At 33.2% G+C, this 17,712-nt stretch overlaps 1 long non-coding RNA gene across 2 annotated transcripts; it reads left to right on the forward strand.

The window, feature by feature from the left end:
- The first annotated feature begins 4,985 nt into the window (after positions 1–4,985).
- Positions 4,986–17,113, forward strand: LOC134714301 (uncharacterized). Of its 2 annotated transcripts, none has more exons than XR_010106536.1 (3): positions 4,986–5,076; positions 11,411–11,497; positions 16,709–17,113. It is a non-coding gene; the product is annotated as an uncharacterized LOC134714301 (long non-coding RNA). The 2 variants fall into 2 exon arrangements; XR_010106537.1 differs by having other exon boundaries at positions 17,009–17,105.
- Positions 17,114–17,712: the final 599 nt, after the last annotated feature.

A 17,712-nucleotide genomic window follows, 5' to 3' on the forward strand; every position in this document is an offset into this window, starting at 1 on the left:
CAGAATTTCATGAGACTATAACTCATGAACTTGCTTTTGTGAGAATTTTGAGCATTGGATAAATACTGAGTAAAAATGCAAATATTGCTTGTTTCACACGTTTATTAATAACTCAAAAACATGCTTGAATTTTAGAAAGATCTGCAAGGATACAGCAAATAAACAAATTAAAGATTCATATTTTAACAAGATGCAATACGAAATCCTTCGTGAACCTTCTCCTTTGCCCTAATTGTTCAGGGATCAACCTCTGTGGCTGTATCAGGCTGCACTCAGTGAAGCATTTTTCCCCCTCAATTTTAGGCATCAGATGTGTTTCTGTCAGCTTTGCATTTCATACTGATTGTAAAATAAAGTATAGGAAACATATAAAAAATGATCTGATCATCTTATTTGCATATTTATAAAATTGTGTGTTTTAGTACAACTATATATCATAGGCGGATCCGAAACCCCCCTCTCCCTTTTGTGGGAAAAATTTGGTTGATCAGAAAGGGGTTCACTGAAGCATGACAGGAGACCCCCTTTTTAGGAGAGTCAGTTCCCCCTTGTAAAAAGTCCTAGATCCGCCACTGTATATGGTCAATTAACTATTTGTGAGGTGCATATTGTTCATCTGCCAGGTCTTGGTTGACATTGGCTTTTTCTAATACTTCAGGATTTCGTACTCTGATACGTTTCTCTTATACCAATCAACAAGAGGCAACCAATTCTTGGTGTCATTTCAATGTCGAAGGTTTAGTTTTTAGACCCATTTATTAGCATTAAATATATAGAAATATTTGCCACTGGACATTAGGTAAGAGCCAATAAGTTAATCAATCATTGATTCAGGTGAATTTTCTAAATACATAATTGACTAGATATAAACAGATGTGATATGAATGCCAATCATGAGACAACTATGGGCCACTCTCCATCAAAGTCACACTTAATAAAAAGTAAACGAATATTGGTCAAAATATGGCCTTCAAGAAGGTCTGTGTGGGAGGTCCTTCAATTCTGTAAATTTCTTAAATTTATAGGCCATTTTCTTTATTCTTTATACTTTTGTCCGTTTTTCTCTTTACTAAATATCTTCGCAAATCATAATCCTTTTTTCTTTATTTTGGGGTTAATTTTTCCCTTTACTTTATATTTTTTGCCCATTATTCGTAATTATATAAACCCCCATCAATACCCTTATATAATGTCTATGGTAAATTCAAATCAATATAATCCTAATTGTGTAGTACATTTCCAAATTTGTCTTCAAAAGCCAGAATTAAATTTGCAACAGACTCTGTAAGGTGAAGTTATAGTACACATTTTTATTTTTTTATTTTAGCTTGATAGATCTATATTCCTTAGGTTTCTTTAGGACATAAGGGTTGATTTCAATGTGATATTGTGTGGCATAAATGGGAAACACGTCTACAATGCCACCGAAGACATATATTTGAGTAATTGTAGTAGATAAAATTGGAATAATGGGACACCTTTTCGTTGGAAATCCACCCTTTTTTAACGATCAATGCATTTGAATGGATCATATAGTTGGAACCCCTTTTAGAAATGGCTGGATCCGCCTCTGTAAGCAGTCATCAATATGATGTGTCCTTTTTATAGTTCAATGCTAAACCAGAGATATATAATACGTGATATATGTTTCCTGCTAGACATCTGGCTAAACATATGGGAATTTTATATAAAAAACATGCTGCTGCCGTTCCCCTTTAACAAATCAATTAAAGATATTAAAAAAAAAGTATTACAGCTTTTACATTAATGCTAGCAAGACAAATCTTTGTTTGGCTTGCTTGCTTTGTTTGTATCAATGTTTGCTCAAGCATGACAATTAAGATAGGCGGGGCTTCAGCTTCTATACATCATACTTAATTTTACTGGGCGTTATGTTTGAGGTTATGGACACTAAATTTTATAACATCACAGGATGTCAAATATAAAGCGCAATCGCGTAGAAATGGAAGCCAAAAAGTGTATTGTTTTTTCGTAGATATGCATTTTCATCATCCAACTTTAAAGACTATCGTCAAGTACTTTTAGTAAAACAAAATAGCTATTCGAACACACCTACTCTGATTTTGTGATTCATTTCCCCCCTACTTAATTATCCCTTTTATTAGAAAATCGAGTGCACCTTCTTATATTAGGGTGTGATTGAGATGAATATTTTGTCTTGAAAACGTACAAAGCAAGAATATTTGATACATCATCTCGCTTCAGATTCTATCATTTTATATAGCAAAGCTACAGGTTGCCTTTATAACATAAAAATATCACAGTACTAGAAGCTGAAATATAATGGTCAAATGAAATACCTAAAATTTAGTGTCCTTAACCTCAAACGTAACGTCCAATAAAATTTAAGTATGATGTATACAATTAAGCTGAAGCCCCGCCTATCTTAATTGCCATGCTTGAGCAAACATTGATACAAGCAAAGCTAGCAAGCTAAACAAAGATTTGTCTTGCTAAAATTAATGTAAAAGCTGTAAAAAGCACTTATTGAATTACACCTTTTAGAGTGCGCTCGACTTTATCTTTGGATTATACAGGTCGTTTATGCTATTTTTGCAAACTTTTAAGGCTAGCACGTTATTGGTCAACAAGTGAGTGATCTACAGTCAAACAAGATGTGGTATGATTACCAATGAGACAACTCTTCACAAGAGACCAAAATGACACAGAAATGAACAACTAAGGTCACAGTAGGACTTTCAACAATGAGCAAAGCCCACGCCACATAGTCAGCTATAACAGGTCACGAAATGACAAAAAAAACAATTCAAAAGAGAAAACTATCATTATGTTAAAAATTGTGTAACGAAAATCTGTAACCATGTCTTTGAGTTTTTAGCCGGCTTTATTTCCATCAATTCAAATTGTTTTTATTACATGTAATGAAACAGTTGATAGGTTAGGAGTATCGCCATTGAAGGACTTTCTCTCAGACAAAGGGTCATCTTGCTGTTGTCGAAAGGAAAAGAGAAACACTTTGCTTTTTAACTTATAAGGGAGGTACTTGGATTCAATATCTTTCGAACAACTTTTCTAAAAGAGGGTCCACTTATTTTTAATAATAAGGATATTGCTATGTATTTTGTTATTCTACGTTGATTTGAGGTATATAGGGGGGATTGATATTTAAAAAAAAAAAGTTTAACCCCGCTGCAATTTTGCGTCTGTTATAATTCAGGAGCATCTTGCGTTTGTTAGTCTTGTATGTTTTTAAGCAATCTAATTAAAAACCGATCTCTCATCGCTCCCGTTTTTGATATGTCACGGGCGACATATCAGAAAACGGGAGCCCCGCGACATATAAAAAACGGGAGCGATGAGACATATCAGAAAACGGGAGCGATGAGAGATCGGTTTTTAATTAGATTGTTTTCCCGTTTGTATGGTTTAACACTAGTAATTTTGGGGCCCTTATAAAAAAAAAAAGATGTGGTATGATTGCCAATGAGACAATTGTCTACATGAGACCAAAATGACACAGACATTAACAACTATAGGTCACTGTACGGCCTTCAACATAGCTTGTTGTTCGGTGTGAGACAAGGCTCCGTGTTGAAGGCCGTACATTGATCTATAATGGTTTACTTTTATAAATAGTTATTTGGATGGAGAGTTGTCTCATTGGCACTCACACCACATCTTCTTATATCTATGATATACAACACAACTAGCGACGACTGAAATACAGGCTCCTGAAAAGGGACATGTTCATATAACTTCGCCTCATTCTATATTTGTGTGCCTGTCAGAAGCCTGTAATTCAGTGGTTGTCTTTTGTTGATGTGTTGCATATTTGTTTTCGTTTATTTTTTGTACATAAATTAGGCAGTTAGTTTTCTCGTTTGAATTGTTTTTCATTCGTCATTTCGGGTCCTTTTTGTAGCTGACTATGCAGTATGGCCTTTGCTCATTGTTGAAGGTCGTATAGTCAAATCTTCAAGTATAAGAAAAGTCTATCTCAAGAAATATATACCTATGATCTACCATTAAAGAATATTTCTGTAGTAGCTGTATCAACCCGTAAATGGTAATCAGTAGGGCTAATGAAAAAAAGGCACCAGTTGTATACCTTTTCAAAAATCATAAATCGATTAAGATAAAACAAATCCGGGTTACAAAGCAAAACCGAAGGAAACACATCAACTACATATGGAAAGCAACGGAATATCACAAAAACAGAAGTGAAACAAAAACAAACGTTAACATACATAAATAATGATTCAAAGTAATTTATTAAAACTATAGTTTTTAAGCTCCAAAATGAATGTGCATACACCGCAGCGTTTTGATGCAAATTATCTCCGCGCCTAATTCTGGTGCAAACAATTTAGGCTTGCATTTTGAAGCTGGACACACGAACCATGACAAGGCTAAATTTCATACAATTTATCGTGTTTCTTTTTTAATTAAATGTCAATGATATAAAAACTATGATAAATTATTGATTGATATTTTAATTCCACTTGTATTACATGAAAAAAATTACGAAATAGATTTCAAAGAGACTGAACCGTCAGAGGAATGCGTCCTTAAGTTGTATCACTGCCCCCCCCCCCCCCTTGTATGGATAGTAAAATTTGGTATTTTCACTAAGTCGTTTAAATCACTCGAAATTAGGCGAGACATGCACAGAAGACGTGATAGATATGCATTATAGATATACAAAGTTTAATATTTAGATAGAAAGAAAAAATGTATCATACACCCAAGCGCCAGTGTACAAAATGTATACTTTTATCCAATTCCGGCTTTAATTTTCCCAAATTTTCCAATTATTTAATTTTCTCATATTTCCAATTTAGTTTATATTTAAGCACTCCTCATATTCTCTCTTCTTTATTATTTTTGCCAATTAATTGGATTAAATGATTAAGATATTATATTCGGGAAACCCCCGTTTTTCACGGTTCATGGCACCACGTGCATTCTGTTTTTTTGTTGGCTACTATTGGCGGGATTATCTATTTATAAGTAACAGTTTTCAACTCTTCCCGGCGTATCCATTTTGAACTGAAGGACTGGTCATGCATTTGTTTTGAAAGTTTCGTCTAAAAGGTAGGTTTCATTCTTTCTTTAAATTTATAGATAAGATATGGCATAGTATTGTTACCCATTATAATTATAAAATATCAAGTTTTAAATATTACACAATATCGGAATGTCAATTAATTCTAGTTTGGTGAGTGACTCTCAGGAGTAACTGTCGAAAACTTTTTGTTTTCATTTATAAAAAAATACATTTGTGAATAAAGATAAGACGAGAAAATGTCATTATTCAATATGCATAATGTTTATTGTATATACTAGTCTCTGTTTTAACCAAACAATTGTCTGAATTCTGTGGATTTCTTGTTCGAGTAGACCGTCAGTATGCACGTACGTTAGTCCAAATAATTATGACGTCTTGAAAGGCTATTATATTTTTTTTCTTATTTTATAATAGCCTTTCAAGACGTCATAATTATTTGGACTAGCACGTACGTGTGAGTCATTGAAAAGAGAATTGTTTTATATAAATTATAAGAGTGTTGATTTAAGTTGAATGAGTTTTATCCTATGAAATAGTAATTTTTGTTGTCTAAATTGTCAGTTTGATATGGCTGACAAAGTCATAAAACAGTGACTGGGAAATAGAACTATATGGATGTACAAGAACCCCGCCACGTCAACTTGTATTTTTGTCCATCTGATGAGTTGAGCCTTTTTAACTGATTTTTATAGTTCGTTCTTATGTTGTACTGTTATAGGACTGTCCCAGGTTGGCCGGGAGGGTTGGGATCCTGCTAACATGTTTACATTGTTATACATAATTGTATCAGAGCATTTTATAGCTGACTAAGTGGTATAGGCTTTTCTCATTGTTGAAGGCCATACAGTGACCTATAGTTGTTAATGTCTGTCATTTTGAACTCTTGTGGATATATGTATTGTCTCATTGGCAATCATACCACATCTTCTTTTTAGCTCACCTGGCTGAAAGGGCTAAGTGAACTTTTCCCATCACTTTGCGTCCTGCGTCTGTCCGTTGTCGTCCTGCGTCTGTTGTCCGTCATTAACTTTTACAAAAATCTTCTGCTCTGAAACTACTGGGCCAAATTAAATCAAACTTAATGCCACAATCAAAATTAGGGTATCTAGTTTAAAAAATTTGTCTGGTGACCCAACCAACCAAGATGGACGCCATGGCTAAAAATAGAACACAGGTGTAAAATGCAGTTTTTGGCTTATACCTCAAAAACTAAAGCATTAAGAGCAAATCTGTTTGGGGTAAAATTGTTTATTAGGTAAAAATCTATCTGCCCTGAAATGTTCAAATGAATCAAACAACCCTTTGTTGGGTTGCTGCACAGGTCTGAATTCGTAATTTTAAGGAAATTTTGCTGTCTTTGGTTATTATCTTGAATATTAAATTACGGATTGAGGTAAACTGCAAACAGCAATAGTGATCAGCAAACTAGGATAAGTCAACATGACCAAAATGGTCAGTTGACCGCTTTAGGAGTTATTGCCCTATATAGTCAATTTTTAACATTTTTTTCGTTAATCTTGTTATCTTTTACAAAAATCTTCTCCTCTGAAACTACTGGGCCCAATTAAACCAAACTTCATTATTGGTGTATTTAGTTTAAAAAATGTGTCCAGTGATCCTGCCAACCAACCAAGATGGCTGCCATTGCAAAACATAGATTATAGGGTTAAAATGTTGGCTTATAACTCAAAAACCAAAGCATTTAGAGCAAATCTGACATAGAGTAGAGTTGTTGATCAGGTCAAGATCTATTTGCCCTGAAATTTTTAGATGAATCGGATAACCTGTTAGGTTGCTGCCCCAGAATTGGTAATTTTAAGGAAATTTTGCGGTGTTAGGTTATTATCTTGAATATTATTATAGATAATGATAAACTGTAAACAGCAATAATGTTCAGAAAAGTAAGATTTACAAATAAGTCAACATGACCGAAATGGTCAATTGACCCCCTACGGATTTATTGCCCTTTATAGTCTACTTTCATAAAATTTGTAAATTTTCACTAACATTTAAGAATTAAATGCTTCTTTTTGTAAATTTATTAGGGTGTAAAAGCGTTGACCGAAGTACATTTTGTATGAAGAGCGGAAGCGCTTCATTCTAAAAATGTACGCAAGGTCAACGCTTTTACAACCCTATAAAGTTACAAGAAGAAGCATTCAATACTTATAATTACATTTTTTTAGCTATGATCATGAAAACACGATTTGTATCCAGTTTTATTTAATTCACCTGTGCACTTTATTGTGGGACCTTGTGTCATCATGCATGATACATGTTATTGTCTCATGCAACTGTTTACGGAATAACATGTGATGTGCTGTTAGCCAATCAGAATAACGTATTAATAATGAAACATACATCTAATGTAATTATTTTCCTCTGCAACTACTGGGCCAATTATTATAGATAGAGATAATTGTAAGCAGCAAAAATGTTCAGTAAAGTAAGATCTACAAACACATCACCATCACCAAAACACAATTTTGTCATGAATCCATCTGTGTCCTTTGTTGAATAGTCACATAGACCAAGGCGAGTGACAGGCTCTTTAGAGCCTCTAGTTTTTAAACCTTATAAAGCCACTCTGTATCTTTAGTTTTTGAAATTGCATATATTTGAAGTTCTAGTTTGACAATGAGATATTTGTTTTAGACATATTCCTCAATATGAAACTACACATGGCTCAATTACTTGTTGATTTCTCTTGCTGGACTAATTTTAATTTTTATATAATAATAGGTTTTTCTGTTGCCCAGGCAAATTGAATTAGATTATTAAAAGCCCCTGGATCCTGTGTTAGTTAAGTTAAGCCCTGTTTATGCCTTATCGAATCTATGAATATTGTTATGATACCATAATTATGGAGTTACCATTTCTGAATGTTTAAATGTGACAAAATAATTCAGTATTTTGAAGTAAGAGTTTTTACTCAGATTTATATTTATATATATTTAAAGATCAAATACAAACCCTCGAGATACAACCATTTTTAGCTCTCCTGGCTCAAAGGGCCAAGTGAGCTTTTCCCATCACTTAGCGTTCGTTGTCCGTCGTCGTTAACTTTTACAAAAATCTTCTCCTGAAACTACCAGAACTAAACCAGGACCAAACTACCAATTTTACCAAACTTGGCCACAATCATCATTGGGGTATCTAGTTTAAAAAATGTGTCCGGTGACCCGGTCAACCAACCAAGATGGCCACCATGGCTAAAAATAGAACATAGGGGTAAAATGCGTTTTTTGGCTTATAACTCAAAAACCAAAGCATTTAGAGCAAATCTGACATGGGGGTTAAATTGTTTATTAGGTAAAAATCTATCTGCCCTGAAATGTTCAAATGTTCAAATGAATCCCCTTTAGGAGTTATTTCCCTTTATCAAGGTGAGTGACACAGGCTCTTTAGAGCCTCTAGTTACAGATTACTGGCCATTCCCGATAGTTTGATGAACGAACACAGTTAAAATTCAACATAGACTATAATGATATTGATACTTTGTTTTTAACAAACATTTTCACAACAAAAACATTTTATTTTATTTTAATTTATTTTAATAGTTTATTTACATACTTACAATGAACTTTCACTTTCAGTACTTTCCTATTAATAAAACAATTGGTACCAATTTTCTTGCACCAGATGCACATTTCAACAATACATGTCTCTTCAGTGATGCTCAGGGCAAAAATATTTGAAATCAAAAGCTTATATAAAAGATGAAGAGCTTTAATCCAAAAGGTCCAAAAAGTATAGCCAAATCTGTGAAAGGAATCAGAGCTTTGCATGAGGGAGATTCCTTAATTATACCCCACGCAATGGGTTGCAACGGGTATAATGTTTTTGACCTGTCAGTCCGTCCGTCAGTCCTGTTTCTTGTCATCCCAACTCCTCTCAAACCACACAACAGAATTTCACAAAACCTTTTCAGATAATAAGGACGAACTATGTAGTTGTGCATATCGACGGGAAATTGGGATTCAATTTTTTTTCTAGGAGTAACGCCCCTTTGAACTTATTTACTTTAATGTACAACTGCAACAGTTTGTCATCGCAACTCCTCTCAAACCACACCACAGAATTTCACGAAACCTTTTCAGATAATAAGGACATACTATGCAGTTGTGCATATCAACAGGAAATTGCGATTCAATTTTTTTTCTAGGAGTTACGTCCCTTTGAACTTATTTACTTTAATGTACTACTGCAACAGTTTGTCATCGCAACTCCTCTGAAACCACACACCAGAATTTCACGAAACCTTTTCAGATAATTAAGGACATAAAAATGTAGAGATAATAAGGACATACTACGTAGTTGTGCATATCGACTGGAAATTGCAATTCAATTTTTTTCTAGGAGTTAAGCCCCTTTGAACTTATTTACTTTAATGTACTACTGCAACAGATTGTCATCGCAACTCCTCTCAAACCACACAACAGAATTTCACGAAACCTTTTCAGATAATAAGGACATACTATGTAGTTGTGCATATCAACTGGATATTGTGATTCAATTTTTTTTCTAGGAGTAACGACCCTTTGAACTTATTTACTTTGATGTACTACTGCAACAGTTTGTCATCGCAACTCCTCTCAAACCACACAACAGAATTTCACGAAACCTTTTCAGATAATAAGGACATACTATGTAGAGATAATAAGGACATACTATGCAGTTGTGCATATTGACGGGAAATTGTGATTCAATTTTTTTTCTAGGAGTTACGCCCCTTTGAACTTATTTACTTTAATGTTCTACTGCAACAGTTTGTCATCGCAACTCCTCTCAAACCACACCACAGAATTTCACGAAACCTTTTCAGATAATAAGAACATACTATGTAGTTGTGCATATCGACGGGAAATTGCGATTCAATTTTTTTTCTAGGAGTTACGCCCCTTTGAACTTATTTACTTTAATGTACTACTGCAACAGTTTGTCATTGCAACTCCTCTCAAACCACACAACAGAATTTCACGAAACCTTTTCAGATAATAATTAACATGCTGCCATTCAAATTAGGATAAATGTGTGAAGGTAAGCATTTGATTGTGTTCATTGTACTTGCGAAGTGAGATTTTGTTTCTCCAGTGACAATATGAAGGGGTATGTGAGCGTGCTCACAAAGGTTCTTTAATTTATGATAATTTCTATCATTTTGTTACAGCAAATTTTAATAACACAAAAAATTCATATTTTAATAACGTTACTTACCATTGTAACAATTTGTGATGTTTGAATTTTAACAACCCAATTTTGTACTTCAACATGATTTTATGTATTGTTTTTATCCTGATGAAGGTGTCTATCAATGAATTTCTGCAGCAGTCCCTAATGTGTTGTTGTTATAAGACTCTCTACATTTTATATTTAAAGATGTATTAGTTTATGATTAAGTCAGTTCAAGGGGGACCATTAGTGGAAGGCCAATGTCAATTGGTATTCATTTGTATAAGCCATTGGCTAATCTCATTTCAATGTAGATTATTTGACCCTGTCCCCTCAGTCATGGTCTAAGGACTTCAAAATTTTGCTTATTTTACATGTATTAGTTTGTGATTAGATCACTTTAAGATAATTGATAATGTTAAGTCAATGATATTTTGTATGCAAATGTATTGGCATTTGGAAGTATTGTTTCCATGGAGATTATTTAGCTCCATCCCCCTCTTCATGGTTAATTTACTTTGAAACTTTTTACATAGTTTACAAGTTAATGTTTGTATTTAGGTTTGGGAACCACTTATAATAATAAAGTAAATGGTATTTGGTATGCAGTTGTATTAGCATTGGTACATCTCATTTACATGGAGATTGTTTAGCAATATAACTTCGTCATAGTTCATTGACTTTGAATATTTGCATAACTTGTGTAAGATGTTAAAGAATTGTTACTTTGATTTCAACATTTGCATAATCAAAATTACAAAAAGGTGAGACATATCTCTGTGATATCAGTTATGAAAATTATGGAAATAATAAATCTGCAGGTTTTGAAATTTTTATGTGAGAATAAGACCTTATAAAAAAGATGTGGTATGATTGCCAATGAGACAACTACCCACAAAAAGACCAAAATGACACAAACATTAACAAGTATAGGTCACCGTACGGCTTTCAACAATGAGCAAAGCCCATACCGCATAGTCAGCTATAAAAGGCCCCGATAAGACAATGTAAAACAATTCAAACAAGAAAACTAATTTGGAGGTCGAGCAACCTTCACTAAATGCATGTTTACATTGAAATGCAGTAAGCGGTTAAGTCATGTCGTTCATCCTGAATTAGGTCATTGGATTAGATAAGTTAAACTTGCATGTTTTACTACTTTGACTTATGTTGTTCATCTCATTTTAGTTCTTGAATACAATATGAACTTGACCTGCAGTCACCTTACTTGGAATTGAGATGGATTGTGAAGAGCCAGGCTATGGTTGCCCTTAGGTATAGTCTGTTTTTTATTTATGATAAATACTTAGAAAAATCGTATTAATTTTAAACCCAACGCTAAGTAGGGTTTAACCAATTAGTTAGTCATTTATCTTTTCCTTGTGCTGACCCCTAATCTTTAATTCGGGTTTTCAATAAAAAACAGATTAGACTATGCCATAAGCTACTGTTCTGCAATTGGGGGACATTGGTATGTGAGCTTGCTAAATTGAGATTCTATAATCAGTTAGACCTAATCCGGAGAAGTTATTTTGTTTGGTATATCTGTGAGCTAACATGGTTATAATTCAGAAAGTAAAGATGACTTCAATTATCACAAGATACTTAAATAATGGTATTATCTGAAGAAAAAGCCTTCAGTATTTTTGTCGAGCCTGCAACTTTTGTTGCAGAAAGCTCCGCATAGGGATAGTGATCCAGCGGCAGTGGCGTTAGCTCACTTTTTTTAAGCTTTATATTTTAGGAGGTGGAAGACTTGGATGCTTCAAACTTTGTATATAGATGCCTCATGTTATGAAGTCTCCATCAGTAACATGTCAAATGTCCTTGACCTCATTTTCATGGTTCAGTGACCACTTCAAAAAAAAATCAGATTTTTTGTAATGTTGAATTCTCTCTTATTATAAGTAATAGGATAATTATATTTAGTATTTGCATACCTTGCAAGGTCCTCATGCCTGTCAGACAGTTTTCACTTGACCTTGACCTCATTTCATGGATCATTGAACAAGGTTAAGTTTTGGTGGTCGAGTCCATATCTTAGATACTATAAGCAATAGGGCTAGTATATTCGGTGTATCGAATGACTAAGGTGTAACTTGTCCAACTGGCAGGTGTCATCTGACCTTGACCTCATTTTCATGGTTCAGTGGTTATAGTTAAGTTGTGTTTTGGGATGTTTTTCTCATACTTTATGCAATAGATCTACTATATTGATTGTATGGAATGATTGTAAGGTGTACATGTCTAGCGGACAGATGTCATCTGACCTTGACCTCTTTTCATGGTTGAGTGGTCAAAGTGTAAGTTTTTGAGTTTTGGTCTTTTTTGGAAAATGACGCAGTCATTGTTCCATAACTGCCGACCTGATTTCTCTGCCTACCGCGCTTGGTTTCGTATTTACTAATTTCAATACAAACTGGAATGTGCTTGTGTTATCATTATACATGAGCATTGTGTAGTAATCAGCCAGGAACCAGTTTACAAACTAACTGGTTTCTGTTTGTATTCCACTACAGTCGAACAAAGTGTTGTAGTTTGACAGGAACCAGTCCAGAATTTTGTAAACTACAAAACGTAATCGGTTATTATCATTCCGTTTTGGTGTTTCATACCGACTTATATGGTTTGAATAAGCTTAAGACCCTTCAAACATTAATGTGATAGGCATATTTAAGACTGTTTTACAAAAGGATGAAACTGTTTTGCTTTAAAAGTCGTACTATAGTGATATATGTTATGTACAGATTTCCACTCTCACCGGTTAATTTCTTCTTTTACACGTGCTTTTGAAACTTCCTGTTTAAACATCGCAAGTTTTAAAATTGTTTTTTGAGTGAATTAAACTTATTTTAACAATCACGAAGCGTTCGGGAATCATTTCAAGCAGTTTCTTCTTCTCTTTGATGATGGAAAATAGGTTTTCTCAAGAAAATACCGCAAACGATCGCAGAGGAATTGAAACGTACAAGTCAAGTCGGCACCTGCCCTGGTTAAATTGGCATCTAGTCAAATCGGCACCTATTTGACGTCAATTCGGCTTCCAATAATATTTATTATAATATTTTCTATTCAATTAATTAATAACTGTTACCAAGTACATAGTGAATATTAGGTTAACAACGAAACCAAAGTGAATATGTTGTTGTGTATAAAAGTAAACAACGAAGCTATTGTTTTAACCATTAGACAATTATTAAAATTAAATGGAAAACTATGAGTCCCTTTCAATAAATCAAACTTTCATGCCAAATAATTAGCAAATTTAAGGTGTTTTTTTTTTCAGTAATGTTTAAACAGCATTAAACAAACAATCCTGTAAAAGACTCAACTGGTTAAATAATGCATAAAAATATCCAATATCTCATGTATTAGTCCAAATAATAATGACGTCTGTCTGACAAGGCTATTTTATTTTTTTCTGGGACGCCTTCCTAAGACGTTCGTAGGAAGGCTTCCTAAGAAGGCGTCCCAGAAAAAAATTAACATAGCCTTGTGGTCATAGGAAGGTGTCCCAGAATAAAATTTAAGAAGCCTTGCCAGACGTAATAATTATTTGGACTACTCATATATATCATAAAAAATACACCAAAAAATTCATGTAGTTGAGAAAAATAAATACATACAAAATGTACATGAACATCCAAAAAAAGTGAAAGTTAGTATTAACTCTTTTTGCTTTAAAAATTTACAACTGCATTTAAGTATTGAATGCTTTTTTTTTGTAAATTCATTGAGGTGTAAAAGCGTTGACCGAAGTACTTTTTGTATGAAGCGCGTAAGCGTAAGCGCTTCATTCTAAAAATGTGCACACGGTCAACGCTTTTGCAACACTATGAGGTTACAAAAAGAAATATTCAATACTTATAATTACTTTTTTTAGCTAGGATCATGAAAACACGAATTTTATAACTTTTTTATTCAATTCATCTGTGCACTTTATTGTGGGACCACGTGTTATCATGAATAAAAAGTTTTATTGAGTGATGCAATTGCTTGAGAAATAACATGTGATGTGCAGTTAGCCAATCAGAATAAAGTATTATAATGAAACATATATCAAATGTAATTATAACAACATACATTATGTTGTAAGAGTATCTCCCCAAACACTGTTTTTCTTGTGGCCACCTCTCCTTCGTAACCGTAAAAGATTTTATTTTACCAAATTGCTCGTTACATATTTAGGATAAGAATATCCGTTTGAACCATAGCTCTATGGGGACTCCATATGAGAGTTATTCCCCCTTTTTCATTTGATTCAAGCGATATGCATTTTCAACTGGTAAACCATAACTGATAGAGACCTAAGGTCTTCATGAGGTCATTGGTACTAAAAAGTAAAAATGAAAATGTCAAAGGTCAAGGTCATATTATAAATTTTGATTTTGGCTTATTTTCACTTCTTTTCAAATACTGTATGACATTTTGACAAATAATTTTTCATAAATTATTAGTTGCGACATGTCCTTACTTGTATATTTTGGTTGAAAGGCTGCGCATACAATAAAAGGGAGTTTTTGTCCATCTTACATTTAAAATTACGCGTCAAGTGGTAGTACTCATTAACCAAACATATTAAAGACCTAGGATATTTTGATTCAAGGTCCATGGTTTGTGACCTTGAAATTGAGGTCAAGGTCATAGGTTAATAGGACGTCATAAAGCCATAGGAACTAACATTTTAAACTGATTTTTCATATTTCAATATAAAAATAGATCTTTTCTAGTGGAAAGACTTCAATTGTTCTCTGAACAATTTGTTTTTAATTTACTTCATATTTTGTGGGAGAAGGTGGTTCAGACTATGTGGTATCAGGTCTGTTTGCGCCCAATACACTTTCGCACCTCGCACGTTCACACCCAAGGTTCGTTCGCACTCTACTCATTCGCGCCCAATTTTAATTCAAATTCAAGTTGAATAATTGGAAAATCATGATTGTTGTTTTAAATTGCTTTGGTGTAAATACTGAATGTATTTATAGCTTGGTATGAGTAAAACATTGAAGATTTTAAAGGAAAAACACATAAGATAATTGTTTTTAAGCCCTTTGATCTGAAACAACGAAACAATAAAATATAGGAACCAAAATATAGCAATCCACTATTATAACCAAAACATGATAAAATTTATTCAACACACAGAAAAAAAATTAGTCAGAATCTCACTTCATTATGAAAGAGGTCAATGAAACAAAGTATAGCAATACACTAACCAAAAACATGATTAAGAGTTATTCAACGCTAAATAAAACGTTGACAAAATACCACTTTATTTAGAAAGGATTATTATTATCTTTAACAATACGCTATCCAAAACATGATTAAGATTTATTCAACACAAAAAAAAAATGCTGTCTCACTTTATTTTGAGACAATGACAACAATTATACTTATAAGAAAACACTTGCTTACAGAGTTATTAAACACAAAACCAATTAAGATTAGTTGCGAACATGTAGGGTGTGAAAGTGAAAGGGGGCGAACATGAGTTGGCGCAAACGTGAATGGGCGCGATTGGACCCGGATTCAGCCTATGTACCAGTGAGAAATATAGAAGCCTTTCCACGGGATTTATTTGTACAATTCAGGTAGTCTTGACCTATTCATTTGTCTTAAAAAAAAAACCAGCCAGTTGGCACCTTCACTTCACACACACACATATACGAATATCAATTATATGATTACGAGATATGTTGCATTGTTAAACAAATTACGGTATGTGAAAATCAAGACTTGCATAAAAACTATCCCAATATTAGAGACAGTGGCGTCATTTTTCTTCAGAGCTTTCAGCTCTTTGATTATCTAATACTATATGCCATAGGTCAACTATATTTTGGTGTATGGAATTATTTTATGATCTTTATGATTTTTAAGTCTGTTGCACAGGTTTTATTTGACCTCGACCTCATTTTCACGGTTCATTGCTCATTATTAAGTTTTTGTGTTTTGGTCTATTTTCTTAAACTATAAGTCATAGGTCAACTTTATTTGTTGTATGGAAGCATTGTTAGCTGTACATGTCTGCCTGGCATGGTTCATCTGACCTTGACGTCATTTTTATGGTTCATTGGTCTTTGTTTAGTTATCTTGGTAAATGTTTAGTTTATGTGACAGTTTTTAATAAAGCTTTATACTTAGGACTATCAACATAATATCAATGATTAGTAAAGATGGCAAGACATTTCAGCATGTGCACTCTTGTTTAAAATTTGAATGGTAGTTCAAAGTCAGCCAACTTCAATTTTCATGATTTGGTTTTGCATAAAATTACAAAATTGCCTTAGATAGATTAGAATTAGGTTAATTATGTTGTTTTAAAGTAGATGTCTATTATAAAGCATTTAAAAACTAGTTAGAATTATTCTTAATTATATTTATTTAGGTATTTAAGATATTTATTTCAATGAGCTAGTTTATGTGTATGCCTTCTCTTAATCTTGTTCCTTCGTACAAAATTATGATGACCATTTTCTTTTTCAGCATTTCTTTGAAATGATAACATCAATTAAAGAAATTAAAAACTTTTTCAAAATAACGTTTACTATAGCCATGCTTTAAAATACATCAATAAAAGATAACTTTTTCATTTTCAAAAACTGGTTATGATGTTGGGTACCATTTCTTTAACAAAACATTGTAACAGCATGGATCCCTCCCTATAATCACACTAACTTTTAAGAGTATCCTAGGTCATTTACCATATCTTAAAATGAAATATAATTAACTAACTTGTGAAGAAAATTTTGATTGAAAATAGTTTTACTCATTTCTACTCTGTAGATACTATATATTGCACAAAAACTGCACCTGGACTGGAGACACAACTGGACTAGAAAACAACTGGACTGAAGACCCAAACACTGCACCTAGACTGAAGACTTTAGACAAAATATCCAAGTTGAATGGGACTAGGGACCATTGAAACTAGCTCCTTTAAAAAACATATTCATTATTGACCTCTTTATTGATGTGTTATGATGAAATCATGTTTTTGATAATACATTGTAGCATTGAATAATGTTCATGCATTATAACATTGGATTGACTTTGACTCAAGACTTATAGTTTCTCCAGAGTATAAATGAGTTTGCTCAATAAAGGGTATAGACAATTTAATTTTGATATTTACCAATTTCTTTACATTTGATAGCAAGGCTATAATGACTGATGCACCAAAATAGATTTTCATAATTGGCTCTTTTTCCAAAATTTAAAAAATCAAAAAGAAATTGAAAAATTGCAACAGTGTCTTTTTAAAGCTGATATTGATTTATAGCTTTTGTTAAAAAAAATCCTTTTCTTTAATATATGTTGTCCTCCTCAACCAAAGACGATGGATTCATGGCAGATGGAAAGAGTCAACAAGTATGTATTTGTTCATTACAGTTCATCTGAAAACTATGTTCATGTTTGTTAGGCAATACAATCAGTTTTATCTGAACAGTTTAACAAAAAGATGCCTCATGTTAAAATCTAAAAGCATA

The sequence above is a fragment of the Mytilus trossulus genome, chromosome 4 (genome assembly GCF_036588685.1).
Source record: "Mytilus trossulus isolate FHL-02 chromosome 4, PNRI_Mtr1.1.1.hap1, whole genome shotgun sequence".
NCBI classification, from domain to species: Eukaryota; Metazoa; Mollusca; class Bivalvia; order Mytilida; family Mytilidae; genus Mytilus; species Mytilus trossulus.